Below are 22,159 nucleotides of genomic sequence, written 5' to 3' on the forward strand. Positions count from 1 at the left end.
CTCCTTTCTCGCATGCCCTTTCTTATGCACAGGACTGCAATTGAGCCATCACACACTTAAATGCTTGAGATTAGTTTAGAGAACTGAGAAGTTATGGATGACAAGACAACACTGTGTGTACATAACCTCTCCTAACTTCAACTACATAGTCTCCATAGAGACTTAAGGAGAAAAACAACCTCTCTGACAGAATGAAAGAAGAGTCTGAAGAGTATCGATACTAATAAAACAGAAAGAACTGCCTGAAAGTACAACATCCACTTGATTTGGTTATTAAGGGTAACAGCACAGCTCCTACTCACCCTGCTCCCCCAGGCACACAGCACCTACAAATCTCTATTTTCCACTTCTCTTGGCATCCAACTTAACCCCAGCCTCAACTTCAGCAAGGAAATCTTTCCCAGTCCATCTCATTACTCATCATTTTACTTCCCTGTAGCCCCCACGATGAGAGTAACTATTATAGCACTGCAACTGGAAAGTCTGAGTTACAATTTCAGACCTGTTTGTCAGGTCTGTATCTCTAACTGGTATGGCACTGAATAAAAGCAGCATTAAAACTAATCAGGAAAAAAAGTGCTAGATTTTTTTTCCTCATTTGTTACTTTATCATGCACTGTGAAAGAATGTAAGAAAGGAAAAAAATCCACCAATGACTTCAGAATTTTTTCTTTAAATTCTAAAAGCGCTGTGGATAGCAAGTAAGGTGGCCCCTGACAGACTTACTAGGTCACACCATATCAATTACTATGATGAAAGCACAATTAATATGGCAGCACAAATATTCACTTTTAAAGCAATCATTTGTCTTTAAACTGAAGTAATTTTCCATGTATTCCAGCCAGGTTTTCGGTTGCGCCCTACTTACGCACAATACAATCATAAAACACATTAACTTGAAATTAACAGATGTGAGAAAGATTTAAATTCAGAGGTACAATAACATAAGACAGGAAAATATCCAAAACACTCCCTAAGAGGCAGCTCATACACACACAAAACTTATATATATACACACATATATACAGTCTCTACTGCCTTCCTCCTTCCCTCATCCTAGAAACACAGAAACTATTTCAATTTACATGCAGAGTAGAGATTACCAAATGAGGCACACGCTTCTATGACTCAGCTTGCAGAAGAGAATTTCAATATGAGAAAATGCTCTGCATGTCACTGCCCAAACACAGTACAATATTTAGCAAAAAGGCTTCCCTGACACAGAGGTAAAAACCTTCCTATGCAGCAAAAACAGGTGTTACCTTTTCATCTTCATGCTTTCAATGCATTTCCCTCTTTAAGTGGCTGAACACATATCAAACCTATTTCTACCCATTACTTCAACAAATGAAATGACAGAATCCCCTTGTGAGTCTGAAGGCCCCAAACTTCTATAGAAAACATGCAAAAAATGAAAGAAGTTATTTCCTGGGGTTTGAGGGGTTTTCTTGGTTTTGTTTTGAGCAGGTTTTTTGTGGTGGTGCTTTGTGGGTGTCTTGGTTTTTGAAAGACAGCTGTCTGCTAGGGAAAGCTATAGCTTCCCTTGAAATGGAGAACGGAACACCCTTCTCTCTAAATTATTATAATTTTGCAATTAGGGGCTTTCAGGCAAAGATATGGGAATAGGAGTAACAGTTTTTTACTAGGAATATTAAAATTACAAGTGCAGTAGTACAAAAAAAACAAGCAAGCAAGCAAAAATTCAGGAAAAACCTGACAGAGTCAGGGATATAACCTGACACCCTCTTGGTCAGGGTGTTGGAAGCAGTCCAAATAAGTCCTCCTGGAGAAACAGATGTGGTTCTGTGGAGTAGAGATGATCCTGATGAAAATCCAGTGGTGGCAAGATGGGTCCGGTCTTCTTCCAAGCATCCAGTGGAAAAACCGGATACTTGGTGTTCTTGAGTCTCAGTTTTTATCTAGATAGGAATGGTTGGCTCCCCCGTTACTGGGTGGAGAATCTCACAATGGGATGATGTAATGCATCATGTTATTGGTGAGCCCTAATGGCCCATTATCAGAAGATGTCCCCTGGAGGATGGAGGGGTGGTGAAAGAGATAAGAAACACTGCCCCACCTGGTTTTAATGGCTGGGCCATCATCATTATCTGCCCCCCTCCCCCCTGGAGTCACAAGAGATAGGGAAAAAACATCTCCTTAAGAGCTTTTAACAAATGAAATAGAATACACTTTTTTGTTGTTGTTACATAACCCAAGACAGTGGGGTTTTGTTTGGTTGATTTTCTGTGATGGTATTTGTGTACTTGTTTACATTCAGGGTCTCCTTTGGTTTTGTGTAGCTTATCAGGGCTGGCTTTTGGGGTTGACTTTTGTTCAAGCAGCAGAGGGAAATTATTTAATGCTTTCTAACAAGAATAAAAGTATTTTGACAATTACAGAGAAAACCTGCAGTTAGAGAAGATACAGACCTTTACTACTGAACATCCATAATCTTGCTATTCTCTTGTTTTAGCAGAACAGTCATACAAAAATAATTTATCAGCAGCTGCTAAAAAGCTGCTTTTCAGAAGTATCAAATGATAATACATTGAAAACTCAGCAGTCATGAAACCGTATCCCTGGCTTTACAGTATTTTTTGCCCTATTACACAGTAAATGGTGTCAATTTTTCATAGAACTTCCTATACTCTTTGGCATCACCATGACTTTCAAATGCTGTATACACATCTCACACAGATGAGGCCTCTGAGGACTTGTATTATTTAATGACTACTTATTTTAATAGAAATGTGTAAAAAGGAGCTGCAAGATTCACACACATCATCCTGTTACCCTTATCCTGGATTTTTTACCTGTTGTTATTTATTTAGCCCCATGGACGTTCTTGTTAAGTTGATTTCAAAGGAAAAACAGAGGAGAAAAGAACTTGCTGGAGATGGAGTCTCAAACTTCAGTACTTCCAAAGTTAAAATCTGACTTTCAAAATCTGAAAAAAAAATTCCCATAATGTTTGCACTAAGAGAAAATTTAGAATGCATGCTTTGGAACTAAAACAGCAAAATCCCCATTTTTCTGATGAAGCAACATTACTTGCTACAGAAAATGGAAAGGAAGTTATGAACTAGGATAACTACTCTCAATTAATTAAATAAATAAAACTTGAGCTAAATTGTTGCAGCAGCCCTCTTGTTAGAGGGTAAAAATGAGCCCAGACACAGACTTCTTGCTTATCACAGCATGAAAGGGTCGTGGTTTATTCCTCTTTACAGCTCAGCCATCCTGACTCCAACTATTCACTGATTCTGGCTGCAACCTCCTGCTGTAGGTTTTCCCTGCAGCTTCTTGACTGCTGGTTATTTCCTGCTGAACAATGACTGCATGTATCAGTTTGCAGAATGCAGGCTCTTACCTAGCTAGACTGTGACTGCAGGTTCCAACAAGGGGCTCTAACTGCAGCCTCAGACTGACCTCACAGCAGTGATTCTCTCCCCAGGATCCTTCTTCAAGGTTCCTCCTCCTTCATTATCTTTCTAACTACCTAACCCCCTCCCTTTTATCACACTCACCCTTATTGGATACAGCTGTTACTCACAAAGGGGCAAGGCTGTATTGGGTAATTAACATAGCTGTTACTTATCAAGGGCAAGGTCACCTGTATTCCCTTCTCCTACACTTCATGTCTGGATCCTGACTTATTTTTGAGAGCTCTTTCTCTTCTAGGGGATTTAAAAAAAAATAATTTTAAAAAATCCCATTCCTGGATATACCTCCAACAAGAATTTTTCTTGCCTTACTAATCCTACCAGATCCCAACTCTATTGCGTCCATCAGAATCAGTAAAAAAAGGCAACTCCTTCATGACTCAAACTAGAACATAACCAAACAGAACAACTATTGAAAAAACTTAATTATGACCTTCAGTTTAAACTGAAGTGGCCAAAGCCACTCCCTCTAATGTTCCCCACCAAGACAAACATCAGTTCAGTGTTGCAAGACCTAACAAGGCAGGCCTACAGAAATAAATAATGGACATAGAATGAATTCTGTATTTCAGCAGCATGAATACCCAAGTTGAACCCACATTACTTTCAGAAGGAGATGAGATGTAGAGCAAGTCTACCAGAGCAATTCTCAACAGTCACAGCAACCTCCCCCTGCACGGGAATATCCTCACTAAACACACAAGGCACACCTGGAATTTCTACACACTCTCTTTCGCACTGCACAGCAATCCCATGTATATCTACTACCCCAGAGCTGCATGTTTACAGGCAGAGAGTGAACTGATCAGAGTTTTACTCACTATTTTCCAGGTATTTCTGCAGACCCTTCTGCAGGCAAACTGTATCCCCTCATGGCAACACTCACAGTGGAGACCTTCTGCAGTCATATCCTCCATAACATACTCCTTCAGCTGTTCCTCTGTCCTATCCCACTGACAGGGCAGGAGTTGCTTTGGACTGTGCTCACAAGCTCTACAGACCCTCCATATCAGAATAACAAGGTCTGTTGTGACAGAGTATTCTTTCCCTCAGCTTGAGGATTTGGGCTTCATGTCTGGTTAATGACTGAAAAGGCAAAGGCTTTTGTCTGGTTTTTAATTAGTTTTATCCTTGAGATAATTTGGACTATTTTGTGATGTTCTTTAGAAGCTCTTTATGCCTCCTTACCAAGTAATACAAAGTGTTATCATAAACACTGGAGTAAAGTAGAACACAGAGCATTATGACAGTGTTTATATCAAATAAAAGTGCTTTGCATCTTCTCACACACAGTAATCATATATTTCATGTTCAAAAAGACTGTTTTTGCACTGAGCAGCTTAAAACGCAGAATGTTTATTCGCAAGCTCAACTCTGACACGTTTGGAACTCAGCTGTTTCATTACACTAATTTTTCAGAGTTTCAAAGTGATGCTTTGGTACGCACAGTAAAGTATTCAAAACAATTTGTAAAGGAGTGTTGAGGGTTAGGTTTGTTCCTTTTTTTCTTTTTTTTTTTTTCCTATGGAATTTTTCCCCATAAATTGCTAAGAGACTAAGTACTGGTGCTTAGAGGGTGCTGGACCAATACAAAAGACGTGGCTGACTCGGGAGGGGAAAGATCACACTGAGTTTTGGGGGATGGAAAAGGACAGGGCTGGGGGAGCTGGGGGTTCTTGCCCTCAGCATGGGAGAGGATGGCCAGGCTGCTGCTTGCTGTAGGAGGAAAGTCCAGTCCTGGGAAATCTACCATCCTCCGCTCGTGTGCCCAGGAATTCTGAGCTCCTTTGCCTGCCCTGCAGGAGCTGGGCCAGCCCTGTCCGGCTGTCGCAGCTTCTTCAGCACTGCTCACTTTGCTGGGACATTCCCCCACCTGCCAGGGACATCCTGCCATTCCAGCCACCAGCCCAGGAGTTTCCACCGTTCCAGCTTGGTGCTCTCGGGGTCCCAAGGGATCAGACTGCCCCCGGCTTTGTGAAACAAAGCCCCTCAAAGCTCCTGGTTCTGTTTATTATTAATGCTGTAGTTGTTGTTTGTTTGCCTTGTTATACTTACTAGTAAAGAACTGTTACTCCTTTTCCCATAGCCTGCCACTTTAATCTTCTAAATTATATTAACTTGGAGGGAGGGGATTGGAATTCCCCATCCCTAGAGAGGCCCCGCCCCTCCCCTCCCTAACAGATACCTGTCTTTCAAACCAAGACAGATTTTGGCACCCAAGTGTAGGGCATTGAGGGAAAAAGGAATAACAGTTCTTGAGTGACCTAATTGCTTGTGTAGTGGATATAGAAACCTCATTAAGTAGCATCATGTGGTCTAACTTACCCTGGTACAGATGGCATGTGTTTGCAGCTGTATTTCTTCCATTTGCAGGCCCTTATCTAAACATGGGCCCTATAACTAAGGCTACTGTGGCTGTTACCCAGTTTGTTTTATGGGTTGATAAGGTGAGGGATTCATGGATCTTTAACTTTCTCTGGAAGGTGGGCACATGGATACACGAATATCACACACTAAGTGCTTGTTTTTGGGGTTACTTTAAGAATGGTACTTTCTGTGAGAAAATGACAGTAGGTGAAGTTTTCTTCCAGCCCTTCAACCAGTTCTTTGTGCCTACCTCACCAGCTTTTGAAGGGTTTCAATTTCCTCTAGATACTAATCAAGTGTTGCTGATAATCCTAGCTTATTTAGCTTTCAGAGATAAGGTGAGGTTGAATTGGATCACTGCACAGACAGTTGCCCCAGATGGAGAATACTGTCATGGAGCCTGACACTGCCCCACAGAATAGGGATGCTGGCCCACCGCCTGACCCTGCCCTGCAGCCCACCTAAGAAATGAACCACCTGGATTGGGTGGGGATTCTGGTGAAGGAGATGGGCAAGATGCTGAAGGAGCACATTTCCCCAGTGGTGGCCTCATTAGCCCCAGTGGGTGGGAAACCCTCCCCCTACCCTACTGAGGGAGAGTCTGATGGTGCAGCAATGGAACCCACAGACGTTACAACCACCCAGGTTACAACTACAGGGGCAGTCACAGCCAGCAGCAGTTGCCCCTGTGGAAACAACGAAGTATAAGGTGAAATCAGAGCACTCAGGCAGGGCCCTCACAACCCACAGGGGAGCCAGAGGTTGAGATCATCACTGAGTCCCTGTGTATGAAAGTCTCTGTAATCTGCAAAAATATCTTGCATGACGGAGACGTGAGGCTTATACAACCTGGTTACTTTTGGGTCTGGGACCTTATAGGTGTAGGTGTGCAGCTACATAGTGGTGAGGCAAGGAATTTGGGACCCCTGACCCAGGATTCAGGTGTGAATCAGGTAAGGAGCCAGGGTCTCTTTCTCTCTGGGAGTGGCTTTTAATGAGTGTACGGGAGAGGTTTGTCCACAGAGACAGAATGCAGGAGCACCATCATAGAATGCGCTGGAAGACCCTTGAGGAAGGGATCCAACAGCTGAGAGAAGTGGCAGTATTGGAAGTACTCTTTGGGAGCGGTGGACAGCATGATAATGACCTCGACAAAGTCAGGTGCACAGGGCAGATGCTGTGGAATCTGGCAACCCTAGGACCATCTCAATATCGCCACATACATTGCAACAATTCATCCTGATAACAACCGAGAGACAGTGGGTTCTGCAGCCAACGAGCTCAGAAATTACAAGTATGATCAGTGGCCCAATGCAGGCTCAGGTCTTTGCTGTGGTTAAGGAACTCAGAGAGGAGATGAGGGAGATGAGGGAGGAGATGGGGGAGGAGATGAGGAGGAACAGTTCCCATGTGGCACTGATGTGAGTTACAGGCCCAGAGTCCAGAGCTCAACAGCCCCCAGCTAGAGAGAGAGGGTACACCCCATGAGCTGACCTGTGGTTCTTTCTGAGTGACCATGGGGAAGACATGGGAAGGTGGCATGGGAAACCCACTTCTGCCCTGGCAGCTATGGGGTGCGTGAGCTCAAGGAGAGAAACACTAACCGAGGGGGGTTCCACTAAGATGAAAGTAGCCTCAGCATGCCATGACCAAGCTCCCAGGTATTACAGAAGTGAGGATGATATGTCAGATCCCTGTGAAGGAACCCTCTACCATGTATGCCCAGGAAGGGAATAATGACCAGCGCTAGAGGGGCCCTGCCTTTAGCCAGGAAGAGGCACGGGAAAACCGGGTCTATTGGACGGTGTGGATCCGATGGCCTGGCACATCAGAGCCACAGAAATATGAAGCTTTAGTTGATACTGGTTCGCAGTGTACACTGATACCATCGGAATATGTGGGGACAGAACCTATTTCCATTGCTGGGGTGACGGGGGGATCACAGGAATTGGACTCTGTTGGAAGCCGAGGTGAGCCTGACCGGGGAAGGAGTGGCAGAAAACATCCAATTGTGACTGGCTCAGGGGCCCCATGTATTTCAGGCATAGACTTCCTCCGGAATGGCCTATTACAAAGACCCTAAGGGACTCAGGTGGGGCTTTTGGAAATAGCTGCTGTGGAGGCGGAGGGCATCATAAGAATTGAACACTTTGGGCTGGACTGTCAGAGAACCCATCTGCAGTAGGATTCCCTGAAGGTAGAAGAGCAACAAGTACCCAGTTGCCACCTCAGTGGTGCACCGCCAACAATATCGGACAAATCGAGGAATGCCGTGTTTCCCCATCCACAAGATGATCCGTGAGCTGGAGAGCCAAGGGGTGGTCAGCAAAACCCACTCACCCTTCAACAGCCCCCATCTGGCCTATGCACAAGTCCAACGGAGAGTGGAGATTGACTGTGGACTATCGTGCCTTTAATGAAGTGACTCCACCATTGAGCGCTGCTGTGCCGGACATGCTGAAAACTCCAGTACGAGCTGGAGTCCAAGGCAGCAAAATGGTATACACCACAATTGACATTGCTAATGCATTTTCTCCATTCCTCTGGCTGCAGAATGCAGGCCTCAGTTTGCTTTCACCTGAAGGGGCGTGCAGTACACCTGGAACCGACTGCCCCAGGAATGGAAACACACCCCCACCATCTGCCATTGGAACTGATCCAGGCTGCACTTGGAGAAGGGTGAGGCTCTGGAGCACCTACAGTATATCGATGACATCATTGTGTGGGGGAACACGGCAATGGAAGTGTTTGAGAAAGGAGAGAAGATCATCCAGACCCTCCTGGAAGCCAGTTTTGCCATCAAGAAGAGCAAAGTCAAGGGACCTGCCCGAGAGATCCAGTTCCTGGGAGTAAAGTGGCAAGATGGATGGAGTCAGATTCCCACTGAGGTCATCAATAAGATCACTGCAATGTCCCCACCAACCAGCAAGAAGGAAACACAAGCTTTCCTAGGCACCATAGATTTCTGGAGGATGCACATTCCTGAGTACAGCCAGATTGTGAGCCCTCTCTGCCTGGTCACCCACAAGAAGAATGATTTCCACTGGGGCCCTGAACAGCAACAAGCCTTTGCCCAGATCAAGCAGGAGATCGCTCATGCGGTAGCCCTTGGCCCAGTGAGGACGGGACCAGATGTGAAGAACGTGCTCTACTCAGCAGCCAGGAACAATGGCCTGTCCTGGACCCTTTGGCAGAAGGTGCCTGGGGAGACTTGGGGCCAACCACTGGAATTCTGGAGCCAAAGTTACAGAGGATCCGAAGCCAAATACAGTTCAACAGAGAAGGAAATCTTGGCCGCCTATAAAGGAGTTCAAGCTGCCTTGGAGGTGACTGGCCCAGAAGCACAACTCCTGCTGGCACCTCAACTACCGGTGCTGGGGTGGATGTTTAAAGGAAAGGTTCCCTCCACCCATCACACCACCAACGCCACATGGAGCAAATGGATTGCCCTCATCACTCAGTGCGCCCGCATTGGAAACCCGAATCGCCCTGGGATTTTTGAGATAATTACAAACTGGCCAGAAGGTGAAAAACTTTGGTCTCATGGATGAAGAGGAACAGGAGCAAGTGCCATGTGCTGAAGAAGTTCCACCATACAACCAACTACCAGCAGAAGAAACATGCTATGCTCTTTTCACTGACAGTTCCTGCCGCATCGTAGGGATGAACTTGAAGTGGAAAAGCAGCAGTATGGAGCCCCACATGACAGGTTGCACAACCCACTGAAGGAGAAGGTGGGTCAAGCCAACTTGCTGAACTCAAAGCTGTTCAACTGGCCCCGGACATTGCTGAAAGAGAGAAGTGGCCAAAGCTCTACCTCTACACTGATTCGTGGATGGTAGCCAATGCTCTGTGGGGTTGGCTGGAATGGTGGAAAAAGGCCAACTGGCAGCGTAGGGGAAAGGCAATCTGGGCTGCAGATGAGTGGAAGGACATGCTCACTCAGGTAGAGAAGCTACCTGTCAAAGTCCATCATGTAAGATGCCTATGTCCCCAAGAATCAGGCTAATGAGGAGCACCTAGAACAACGAGCAGGTAGATCAAGCATGCGAAGAGAGAGGTATCAAAGATAGACTTAGATTGGCAACACAAGAGAGTGTTGTTCCTAGCTTTGATGGGCCCATGATATCTCAGGTCATCAGGGCAGAGATGCCACCTATAAGTGGGCACGAGAACAAGGGGAGGATCTAACCATGGACAGTATTTCTCAGGTTATCCATGACTGTGAGATGTGTGCTGCAATCAAGCAGGCCAAAGGGGTGAAGCCCCTATGGTATGGCGGGCGATGGTCCAAGTATAAGTATGGGGAGGCCTGGCAGATTGACTACATCACCCTTCCCCAAACCCGCCGAGGCAAGCGCTATGTGCTGACCATGGTGGAAGCTATGGCTGACCACTGGAGACTTACCCTGTGCCACACACTTCTGCCCAGAACACCATCCTGCGCCTTGAAAAGCAAATCCTGTGGAGGCATGGCAGCCCTGAGAGGATTGAGTCTGACAATGGGACTCATTTCAAGAACAACCTTATAAACACCTGGGCTAGAGAACATGGCATTGAGTGGGCGTACCATATTCCTTATCATGCACCAGCTGCCAGGAAAGTTGAACAGTGCAATGGTCTGCTTAAAACCACTTTGAAGGCACTGGGTGGAGGGACTTTCAACTGTGAGATTAATTTAGCAAAGGCCACCTGGTTAGTGAACACTCGAGGTTCCACCAACCAAGCAGGCCCTGCCCAATGTGAGCCCCTAAGAACAAGAGATGGAGATAAGGTTCCAGTGGTACACATGAGAGGAATGCTGGGAAAAACTGTCTGGATTAATTCTGCCTCCAGCAAAGACAATCCCACGTGAGGGGTGGGTTTTCGCTCATGGACCTGGTTGCACATGGTGGGTGATGCAAAAGGATGGAGAGACCCGCTGCATACCTCAAGGGGACCTTGTTTTACAGTGAACACTGTGACTGTGTCTGTATCCATATCCGCATGTATATACGTATATAATTTAAAGGTTTAAATTTAACGTAATATGTTGGTATGGGAAAAAGTTCAGGGTGAATAATGTTGGGGGTTAGGTTTGTTCCTTTTTTCTTTTTTTTTTTCCTACATAATTTTTCCCCATAAATTGCTAAGAGACTAAGTACTGGTGCTTAGAGGGTGCCGGACCAATACAAAAGACGTGGCTGACTCGGGAGGGGAAAGATCACACTGAGTTTTGGGGGACGGAAAAGGACAGGGCTGGGGCAGCTGGGGGTTCTTGCTCTCAGCATGGGAGAGGATGGCCAGGCTGCTGCTTGCTGTAGGAGGAAAGTCCAGTCCTGGGAAATCTACCATCCTCCGCTCGTGTGCCCAGGAATTCTGAGCTCCTTTGCCTGCCCTGCAGGAGCTGGGCCAGCCCTGTCCGGCTGTCGCAGCTTCTTCAGCACTGCTCACTTTGCCGGGACATTCCCCTGCCTGTTGGGGACATCCTGCCATTCCAGCCACCAGCCCGGACTTTCCACCGCTCCAGCTTTGTGCTCTCAGGGTCCATGGGATCAGACTGCCCCGGGCTTTGTGAAACAAAGCCCCTCGAGGTCCTGGTTCTGTTTATTATTAATGCTGTAGTTGTTGTTTTGTTTGCCTTGTTATACTTACTACTAAAGACTGTTATTCCCTTTCCGCACATAGCCCTACCTCTTTAATCTTCTAAATTATATTAACTTGGAGGGAGGGGATTGGACTTTCCCCATCCCTAGAGAGGCCCTGCCCCTCCCTAGCAGATACCTGTCTTTCAAATCAAGACAAGGAGGATCTGTTACTTCTTTGGTCATCAAAAGTGCACATGAAGGATCAAAGTAAAATTAAGGAAAAATCACATTTGTGTAAAAGATACAGCAAAAAAACCAGTCCCTTCTAGAAGCCAAAGTAAGCATGCATTACAGTATGCATCTTGCTTTCAAGTATGTGGAAAAGACTTCATAAATAACATATTTTATACAGAAGGCAATGAACTTTCTGAAATTTTTAAGGTGAAGGTTACCAAAGCTCTAAGCCTACTGTAAATTTAGATGTAGTGTGGGTTGATGTTTTCAATACCAGAAAGACACTCCACATAAACAGCAGAGTGTAATTCATTTAAAGTTAGAGTGACACACTTTTAAGCAAAACAATCATCACTTCTAAAAGCATTTTGAGGTTAGGGAGTTGATCAATAAATAAATATTCCCAAAATAGCAAAAAAAACACATTGATTTTTTTAGTAAAATGGACTTGCTTGGAATCAAAGGAAATACATACTTGACCCAGATAGTAAATGAAAGATCCATGTTTCCTGCTAAATTGCAACGTAAGTGTAACTTAATGCTGTTTTACACTGTCACTCTAGAGCTAGGGAAATTATCATGACCTCCAAAAATTTAAATTACTTTTGGTTACTATTTTCCAACTGTGTTAAAAGTTAACATCTTGGTAAGTTCAAGATATTCTTGCAATATAAGACTAAGCCAGCTCATCTGAAATTTTCAACCAAGGGCCTGTGAACAACATAATTCAGGCAGCGGAGACAGATAAATCCCTTCTGTCTTCACTTCTTTCTTTCTAAAGCTGTATATTCACACATATCTCTCTTTCATCTGCCTTAGATCAAAACAATCCTCCTCAAATCTGAAATGTGTAAAGAAGGAATCCTCCTCATAAGGATTCCTTATCTCATGGCCCACGCAGCAATAGCGCTGCAGAGATAACATGCAACTCATTTCTCCAACTCCCTCACTTTAGCCTTAAATCCTGTCTTTATTTGTAGTTCCGTATCACACATCACTGCAAATTCCTGTTCCAGAGCTTGCTCAAGGTATCCACATCTCAACCCAACCTGTAAATATTACTTAGTAAATCTCAACATGCAAGATGTTAGCTCTGCAATTCACTTCCTCCTGATCTACTTTCCAATCCTCTGTAATAGGAAGCCGCCTCAACTTCCAAGTCCCTGTTCTCCTTCCACTACCACAGGATTCTTCCTCTTGTACATGGCACACTTTATCTCTAAATGACACTGTTTGTAATCTCACAGTTCCTCTTCCACTGTCCTTTTCCATTTCTTTTTGTTGTTTTAAATACTATTTTTCAATAATGCTTCCTGCCTTTAAGCAGTTACAGAGCTAGAGTCCTTTAATGAGAGGAACTGGAACATGGATCTGTACATGCTCTTGCGCCCGGCAGGTATCATTCATATATATCACATGTCAGCAAACTTCCTTGCATCATACTTGATATAAAATTTGTTCAAAACCTACAAAATTTTGTGACTGGAAGGTCACCTCAACTCTCTACTACATTATTTTTCCCTCCACTTCATAGCAGCTGTGACAGACATTTGGGTACTGAGATACTCACTGAAAGTCCCCACACAATTTTAGATAGCACCCTCCTCACATGTATTAGTTTATTTTAAAAACAGGTTTAGTTTCATTTAAAACAAGACTAAAAGGACAAAAAAATCAACACAAATTTATTTCAACTTGTTCACTCAATCCTTAACAACAGATTTGTACTGTACATATATTTTTGTACTGATTAAGGAAGCTCCAAAGCTTTTCTTCTACTCAACACTTAAATATAATCAATCATAAAGGACTTCTCTCTTTATTCCCAAAACCAACCAGTTGTTAAGATTTAAGTCTGCATGCCACTGCTCACCTACAGGTGATAAGGAGTGACAAGTCATTTAGAAGTTTCCCACCCTGTATATTTCCTGTGATTCTAACAGGCTAAAACAAATAATATTTTGATCTCACCAAAACAAGATTTTTATACAACAGCTGTAAAAACGCATGTTAACAATAAAAATTTCTGAGTACATTCAATGTTTTCCTCATACAAAACACTTTCAGAACACAGATAATAAATGATGCTTTATAAAGAAGAATGATTCACATATCCTGGTAGGCCAAATATTTTGTCTGGACTGACTATAGACTAAAAACATAGCAAAAACAAAGAGCTTCCAATAAGCTGAGCATATCTTATGGCCCATATGTATTTAGCAGAAATCAGCTCCTTACCCACCTGCCTGAATGGCATCAATGCCAACTTTCAGGCTGGTCACCCCATGTACCAGCTAACCCCACACTGGTATGTGCAAGCCAAGATTCTAAAGAACTATTCTCTCTCAAGAGAATTTGGCCCTGAGGGTTTAGGCACATTTTGCTCCACATTCTCCATCCTGCTGGGAATGTGCAGGGGATGTGAGCAAGGATCCACAGTTGTTGGCCTTCTGTCATGCCTGAATTTCAAAGAGTTGGTGTGTCACCATCCAAACACCCTGAGAGCCCCACAGGAACGTTCTGCTGTCTGAAGACAAGAGGACTTACCTGGGGAACACACTGGAACAGAGATCCAGTAGAGTGCCTTCCAGGTCACAGTAACAATAGCCCCAAACAAGGGATCACATAAATATCCACAGAATGCAATTCTATCCACGCCTGCTTGATTGACCCCAAATGAAACAAATCCATGCCAGTGACCACATTTACACAGGGTCAAACACAAGCACCCTGCCACAGTTGTTGCTTGCCTCTTATGGAGCTCCCTGGCAAACAGAAGGAACTTCTTAGGGTCCAAAAAACCTGGGAGGTGGCCAAGAACCTTTCCCTTAGCATGAGAGAGCAAGATGCCATCAGCGGCAAAGGAAGGGGTCAGAGCTTGATCTGGGGGCGAAACCAACGCTGTTTTCAGTCTTGTCCTGCCTGTTGTCCTGCCCCAGAGCCAAGCCAAATCAAGAGGCCTGACCTCATGTTGCTTGGGCTTATATCCAGGGAAGGGGCTAAAGGAGGGGACAAGCCAACACCCAATGAGGGATAAGGTGGGAATGGAACAGGGTTGGAGGGACATTCAAGGAAACCAATGGGAACATAAAGGGAGGGATCTTCTCAGCCCTTGCCCTATCATTTGGTGTCTTTTACCCAAATTCTCCAGAAGCTGGGTGGAACAGCTGAATGACAGACAGGGCCCGCACGAGGGGACCAGGAGGATGGGCAGGGACAAACTTTGGGATATTACATTTTCCAGGAGAACAGGAGAGTATAGAACAAACCATTATAAAACCCAAAATAAAAATGAAATACAATATGAAACCAAATAACATACAGTAACACACAGTGATCACAATCATCTCATTACGTCATCCTGCTCAACTCCTGCACGACAAACTTGGTTCTTCACAGCTGCAAAAGGTCCAAACAAGTTCCAAACATGTTTTGCTTCCAAACTGAGAACAAAAAGCAAGGGTCTACTTCAAACAGGCAATAGAAATTAACATCACTGTTTGAAACACCCTCAGCTGTTAAATGCTCACCCAAGTTAAATGCTGTTTGTGTTCTGGCTCGCAAAGGTTAACAGTATTTCATTCCCTCCTTGCCCACAGAACACAGCTGCCAGAGCAATTTAAATTAAGTGGGGACCAACACAAAGTATGTGAATTCTTAAAAATAATGCTGTACGCAAATTTCTTTTAAATCCACAGCATAGACTTTGAAACATCACAAGTGTTACTGTGTATTTTTATTTCTTCTAACTCTAGCAGTCTTCACTAAACCTGAACTTTGCATGTGAATTGCACTTTGCTCACATAGTGCATATTTCCTGATCTCCACATACAGCTAAACAAGCACCGCAAATGCTGGTAAGTACTTACCTGACTGGAAAAAGACCCCAAAAAATCAAACAGGAAGGCATAAAATAAATATAAATGTGTAAATTGGAACAATTATTATGGTATTTCAGGGTTTTTGAGAGTTCTCTTAAAACCGTAATGCAAGAATAAAGTGTGGTTCTGTGTTTGTGCTAAATCACCTATTTCCTTACTGCCCCAAAAATAAGCTACACTGCCAAGATTTTGCACATCCAAATGCACTTCCAGTGCATGCACCATTAGCAGTAAAAAATATTTTTTTAACTCCTCAATCCATATTTTGCAATTGCGAGAAACTGGAGGAAGTCATTGTCTCAAGTGACCCCATAAACAAAAAAACAGAGTCAAATTCGTGTCCTAGCAAACAATTAAATGCCACTTGACTATGGGCCCATAATTAATAGAACATAACCTCTCCCTTCTGAGGCTGTTGCAGGCCTAGAATCTTAACTGGAGCATATGTGTCTGCCACAAAGGCAGGCAAATATTCTCCTAAGTGACAGTAAATGGTGTTCTCACAAGTAAGATTGCTACTTGCAGAGAGTTTTCCTACAGAAACAACGTCTGTGTGACCAACAGCGTTTAACCCAATTAAATAAATACACACTGACCCTGATCTGAAGAAAAGTTAGTATTCAAGACACCCTGCTCCTTGTCTGTAGCAGCACTAGCAGGGCCATTCCAGACAAAAGACAAAAATGTGCAGAAATACATCACTAGTTCTGTTGTTTAGGAAATAATTTGCTAACTTGTTTCTCAAAGTCCCCGACTCTTAAAATATCATCCTTTTTAAATGCACTCCCAACAATCCAAAATTTAGTATGCCTAGGGACATCAACTGAATATGCTTTCTGCAATTTCATTCACTACACACACTCAATCATATTTACAGCAGCATTAATTCTATCTACCAGACATGATATGCAAGTCATTGTGGGGTCCAGTGCTCAGTTTTTGGTTTGGAGTGGGTTTTGTTTTGGATTTGATTAACGTTGCTGGAGGCTGAAACACAGAACATAACTGCAGCTGTTCTTTTAATATATAAGCATATATACACAAAAGTATTTTATATATATACACATAAATTATTTGTTTTCTGAAAATGCAGATAATAAACAGAGCAGAGGACAAGAGAAGAATTCAAAGTGATTCTGAAAGACCAGGAAAAAAGTTACAAAAAAATATTAAAGAGTGTGACTAAGGAGAACTGCAAAGCTGCAGAGTTAGGCCAGAACACTTGACTGCACACATAGGGGATGGCCAAAATGTGGTTTAGTAAAGGGATGTGGAGGTTAAAGCAGACCACAAAGTGACCGTCAGTGTTGTGATGTTGAAAACTAAAAATAAAAAGTTCAGAGTGATGTCAATGCACAGAACTCCCCACAAAACCAGCAAGTACCAGTCTCACTCAGTATTTTGGTAAGATTTCATGTAAATTACCACATTCAGTTTGGTCACCATGCTTCAAGGAGAATAGCAGTAAAAGGCTGAAAGCTGTACCCAAAGCCACATGACTCAAACACTATGAAAAGTCTCCTCAAAGTCAGCCAGAGGAGCACTGGAATAGACCACAGAGAAGGCTGTGAAAGTGCTGGGAAAAAGGGGCTTTGAGAAGGAGTTAAGATCTGCCCCAGCCAGCAAAGGCCCCAGCTAATTGTGCCTTGGGAGAGAACAGATCAGGCAATTCCTGCAGATCCTGTCCAGTCTCTAAGGTTCTGGATCACAGAAACCAGGGCTGAACAGGACCTCTAGGATTCACCTCGCCCATTCTTGGCCCTCAGGTTCCAAGCCAACACCACAGCGGTTTGGGGTGGGTTTTTTTCACAATTCTACACTGCTTATTTCTGAGTTTACCGATGCCACACCAGACATTAGGCTGAAGTTTTACAGAGAACTGCCCCAGCAAATTCCAAGAACTTTTCCACTAAGTGACAATAGGTAAATTAGAGACCATTGCTATGAATTCTTTCTCATCACTGAATGTACTTCAGCTTTTATTTATCAAAACTGCACTTTAAGCAAAATTTTAACATTCTAGTCACTCAGCATCATGGGCTCTGTCTGGAGCCCTTCACCACAAGCTTTAGATTGAGCTATTTGGAATTATTTTAGTTACTTTCTTTAATCATCTGCAAGTCTCAAGCATTAAGTATCCCACCTCCCTTTTTATTTGATATTTAAAAGTTGGGGGGGGGGGGGGGGGAAGTCTGCAAAATTAATTCTGCGAGTCCATGCTACCATGCCCATAAACAGTGACCACCTGCACCCATCCTTCACCAGCAGATCAAGAGAGGCAATTCTCTCCTTCTACTCTGCTCTCCTGAGATTTCATCTGGAGTACCCCATCCACCTCTGGGGGCCCCAAAATAGCAAGGACAAGCCAATCTAGTGGAAGGCGTCTCTGCCCACGGAACCAGAGGATCTTTAAGGTCCCTTCCAACCAAAACTGTTCTATGATCCCTTAATCTATACATAACTCTTACCATTAAATCAGAAACAGCTCAAATTCAGACATGAAAATTTGCTGCTAATTAAGTTTGGCAAGATCATGTCAACAAAAACCTTGGTCCATCTGCTGTGAAAACTTCAGAAAGCATATGGTGTTTTGTACAACTACATTAAGATCAGTAAAGTCCAAAGCTCCTGTAAGTAACCATCAAATACAAAAGAATAAAAAAAAAAAAAAATCCAGAATCTTCATAAAACCATAAATCAAACCTAATAAAACATACAGTTTATGTTTTGGTCTCAGCAAATCTATATTCAAACTTTTAAGAGAACAGTTAGAACTAGATATGTAGTACATACCAGACTTAGAAAGCAATGAGGGTTTTCTACTGATCATTTCTAGACTTCATATGGGGATTTTTAAACAGAACTATATTCTGAGTCTTCTGCTTCAGAATTTCAAAGTATTTTATTAGTAGCCATGACTGTTCTTGTTTTCATATGAAACCTAAAACAAGAATAATTACTGATTTTTGGGGTCAGGGAAGACAAGGAGAAAAGAAGATAGGCATGGGAGACAACGCAACCCACAGACTTTTTTATAAATTTAAGAACAGTGGTTGAGAATAAGCAGAACACACACACAAGTCAGTTACAAAGTAAGATAGGAGATCCATGGGTTTTACTTTTCAGCATCCTATCCTTAACCATCACAACTTTGAGAAATGAAACATCTCCAATGTCTTTTCCACAAGACAGAAACAATGGGTTGCAGACCAGTTAAGGCCTTTCTTTAATAAATTATTATTGTTATTATTACTTTTATCTGAATCTTACCTCTGGGTTTTCTAACTTCAAATAATGGTAAGCATATACTCAAGAAAACAACAGATTATGAAAACAATAGTCTTCTGAGTTAGGCCTCTCAAATCCTCTCAAATCTCACTGTAAAGAGCAACAATTCTCACTTTTATTAGAATTGAGTATGGATGTAAATTGCTACCTTCCATCTTCTACTAAGCTATCAGCAAGAAGAGCAGCTATGATTATCAACAGCAATGTCTGGAGACTAGACCAGGGAACCCACATGTTCTTGAACTGCTGTTTTCCAAAAAAGGTTATTTACTAAAACACTGGCCATGTTTTTGTAAAATAATCAAAACCCACAAACAAACAAACAAACAAAAAGAATTAAAAATAAAGAAACCCATAAACAAGCACGTAAACAATTTTGTAGGAATGCAAAAACATCTTACAAGGTCAGAAAGGCAGAAAGCATGTTTCCTGAGTTGTTTTCAAGACCACTCTGTCACAAAAAATGAGTGACAGTCTTGCCTCTTCCAAAAAGATGCCATGTGGCAAAAGAGAACAAAATGATAAAAAACAGCCTCCATGAGATTTTGTGAAATATGTATGATTTCATCTCTTTTAATAATAAACACTATAAACAAAATATTTGGAAAACACAGTGCTGAAACAACAACCTCACAACTCGAACAGACACTGTTTACTCAGGGGCAAACCTGGTATCATTATTTATGCACGTTAATCAAACAGGAAAGAGAATCTTTTGAAAAAAGCGTTTTGAATTCCAAATCACAAACATGTGGCTCCCGATGGCTTTGTTTTCTTTTCAGTTGCCTGTAGCTGAAACAACATGCCATTTGCTTTGGCTGTCCTGCTGAACCTGCAGTGCCATCACAGCTGCAAGCTCAGGACAACCTACTGAGGGGGCTTTGGGATATTCCAGCTCTCTCTGCTGCTTCCCTGCTGGAAAGGATCAGCCCCTCCGAGCTGGAAAAGGGAACATCTAGTGTCAGGACAAATCCAGGTGCCTCAGCTTAAAGCAAGCTTAAAGCTGAGTCAAAACCTCAGCTCATGAGTGGGAATAGCACAGAACTGGCACCAGCATCTAAAACTGCTGCAGGGGCAGCTGCTTCCAGCTAAAAGGTAAATCTGAGACCTTCACAGGCGTTATCTTAACACTTTAGCAAAGTGGACCAGAATTTATCACTGAAATAAGCATTTCCGTTTTAGTCACTATAAAACACCCAGGGAAGAAACATTCCTCTGCAACACTTTGAACACTTGCATGGATTTCTAAACACAAACGGAATATTTATTGCCACAGAAAACATCCTTTTATTCTGTGTGTATGCCTTGTTATCTTACTTGTTTTGGAAATACCACTAAAAGCATCCATTCCAAACCCTGGGCTTTCTACCAGTGCTGAAACTTACTGATCATGAGAAACACATACTAATTAGCTTCCTATTTTGCAAAAGCAAGCAGCTCCTGAAAGGCATAAAATAAGAATAATTCAATAATTGCACTTTTAAGAAATGTGGGGAGAATCCCAAAGGCAGTGCTTAGGCAGCAGCTCTTCCCTCCCTTAACAGGAAATTCCAACTTGTTCCTCAGCTGCAGCCAGGCACAACCTAAGGCTCAGGCAGAGGCCCCAGGCTAAGATACTTCACAAAAAGCAAATTCTGCCTACCAGCCCACTAAACAAAATATACTGCTTAGGAAGGAAAAAAAAAAAAACTCCCACAGACTGAAGATTCTAAGAACTTGCAGTCTAAAAGAGGAAGACTCTAAATAGATTAAATTACCCCCAAAAATACATGGGAAACGTGGGTTTAAATCCATGTTTTAGGAAGGCTTTTAAAATTTGGTTTATCACCAATTTTTCTCTGAAGCCTTCTTTAAAAAGTTCTATATTCTTAAAAAATGTCAAACCTACTACTCTCTTCACAAACTATAAAACAAGAAGAAAAAAGGAAATCCTCTTATAAGTTCTACTAAATGTTTTGTATTAAACCTAGTTTAAAAATAGCATATACCAACAATATAGACCAGTAACAGCCCAGTCATCACTGAAGCTTCATAAAACTACTACGTGTTTTTCTGGGAAAATAAATTAATTATGAAGAAACAGCTCTGCAGGAACAAAGCATGTGGCTTTCTTCTATTTTTATGCAATTGCAATTTGCATGTTTATGAAAAGCAGTCTGTGTAATAGAATTTAAAAATACAGCTTTCCTAATTTAACCTTTCTTAAAAAGTACAGTATGCCCATTCAACAATATTTCAAGACTTAAAATTCCATTACAGTTGAATTTATGACAAGATCACCTTTGTCTTTCAAGCCTTGAATATTTTGTTACTCACACATACAGCTTATTCTTACTGCCATTTAGGAATTAGATTTACAGTTCAGAGAACAATAGTCACAAAAAAAGATGAGCATCTGCATTTCTTTGTCCAAAACAAAAACACATGTGAAATGTACAAATTTAAGCTGTAGAAGACTTCAACAACACAGCGGTCAAGCTAAAAGGTTTATTGGGCTTTAACTGGTGCAATTATAACAAACTAAGAAACAAGAGTGTAATTTTTTTAGGTACACAAATAAACAACATCTATAGGCATCACTAATGGTGCTCTATCTTGTTCTCTAAGTATTTTCAATTCTTTTTTACTTAAACAAACTAAATGCACGATATAAAGTCTCAATGGTTGACATCTGTTTCCAGCTCAATTATTTCAGTGAAACTTCACACCAAATACTTTTTCTGCTTTCAAAAAATAAGACTGGGGAGAAAAGGATTTTTTTTTGGCCTAAACTAAAATTCTACCAAACACGCTTTTAGGTCCTAAATTTACAGAAACAACAAAACCTGTGTTTTGAATTGGAATTTCACCTTGTGTGATGAATTGGAATTTGTTTATTTAAAGATGAAAACCATAAGAAATGAGACAGAGTGGCTAAGAGGACTTAATCTCAGAAAACCACTGAGTAGATAAAGAGAGTTAAATGGATACTGAGAGCGAGAGAAGGAAGGAGAAAGTGAGAGAGATGATAAGGGAGATATTCTTCCACCTAGAAGACTGAGAGCACTCTAAAATACCAGAATGTGTCAAACAGAGTAAGCAGGAGGAGTGGCCAATGTCTTAAGAAGAAGGTTTCCTAAACCACGAGGAAGTGACATGCAGCCCACTAGAGAGTCCGACCACACTCCATAGTCCTGGTATCCCAGGCTACAGCAGCCGGCAAAAGGAGCACAACAAAACCCATTTTCTAAATGCACAACCTTCCACAACTGAAGTCAAGGTTCCAGAAAGAAGAGCTGTAATCCCTTTTCATTCACAAGTGTCTGAGAAATCCTCTGCCAGAATGTCTCATCTTCCTTCAGGTTGCTATTCCAGCAGATCCAACCTGACACTAACATTT

General features: G+C 42.4%; 1 long non-coding RNA gene across 1 annotated transcript; it reads right to left on the minus strand.

Annotated features, from left to right (window-relative positions):
* Positions 1-1,898: 1,898 nt before the first annotated feature.
* Positions 1,899-3,477, minus strand: LOC120753919 (uncharacterized). The gene is made up of 3 exons (XR_005701286.1): positions 3,371-3,477; positions 2,814-2,947; positions 1,899-2,031 (listed from the first exon to the last, which is right to left on the minus strand). It is a non-coding gene; the product is annotated as an uncharacterized LOC120753919 (long non-coding RNA).
* Positions 3,478-22,159: the final 18,682 nt, after the last annotated feature.

Source organism: Hirundo rustica, chromosome 6, assembly GCF_015227805.2.
Source record: "Hirundo rustica isolate bHirRus1 chromosome 6, bHirRus1.pri.v3, whole genome shotgun sequence".
Classification (NCBI taxonomy): Eukaryota; Metazoa; Chordata; class Aves; order Passeriformes; family Hirundinidae; genus Hirundo; species Hirundo rustica.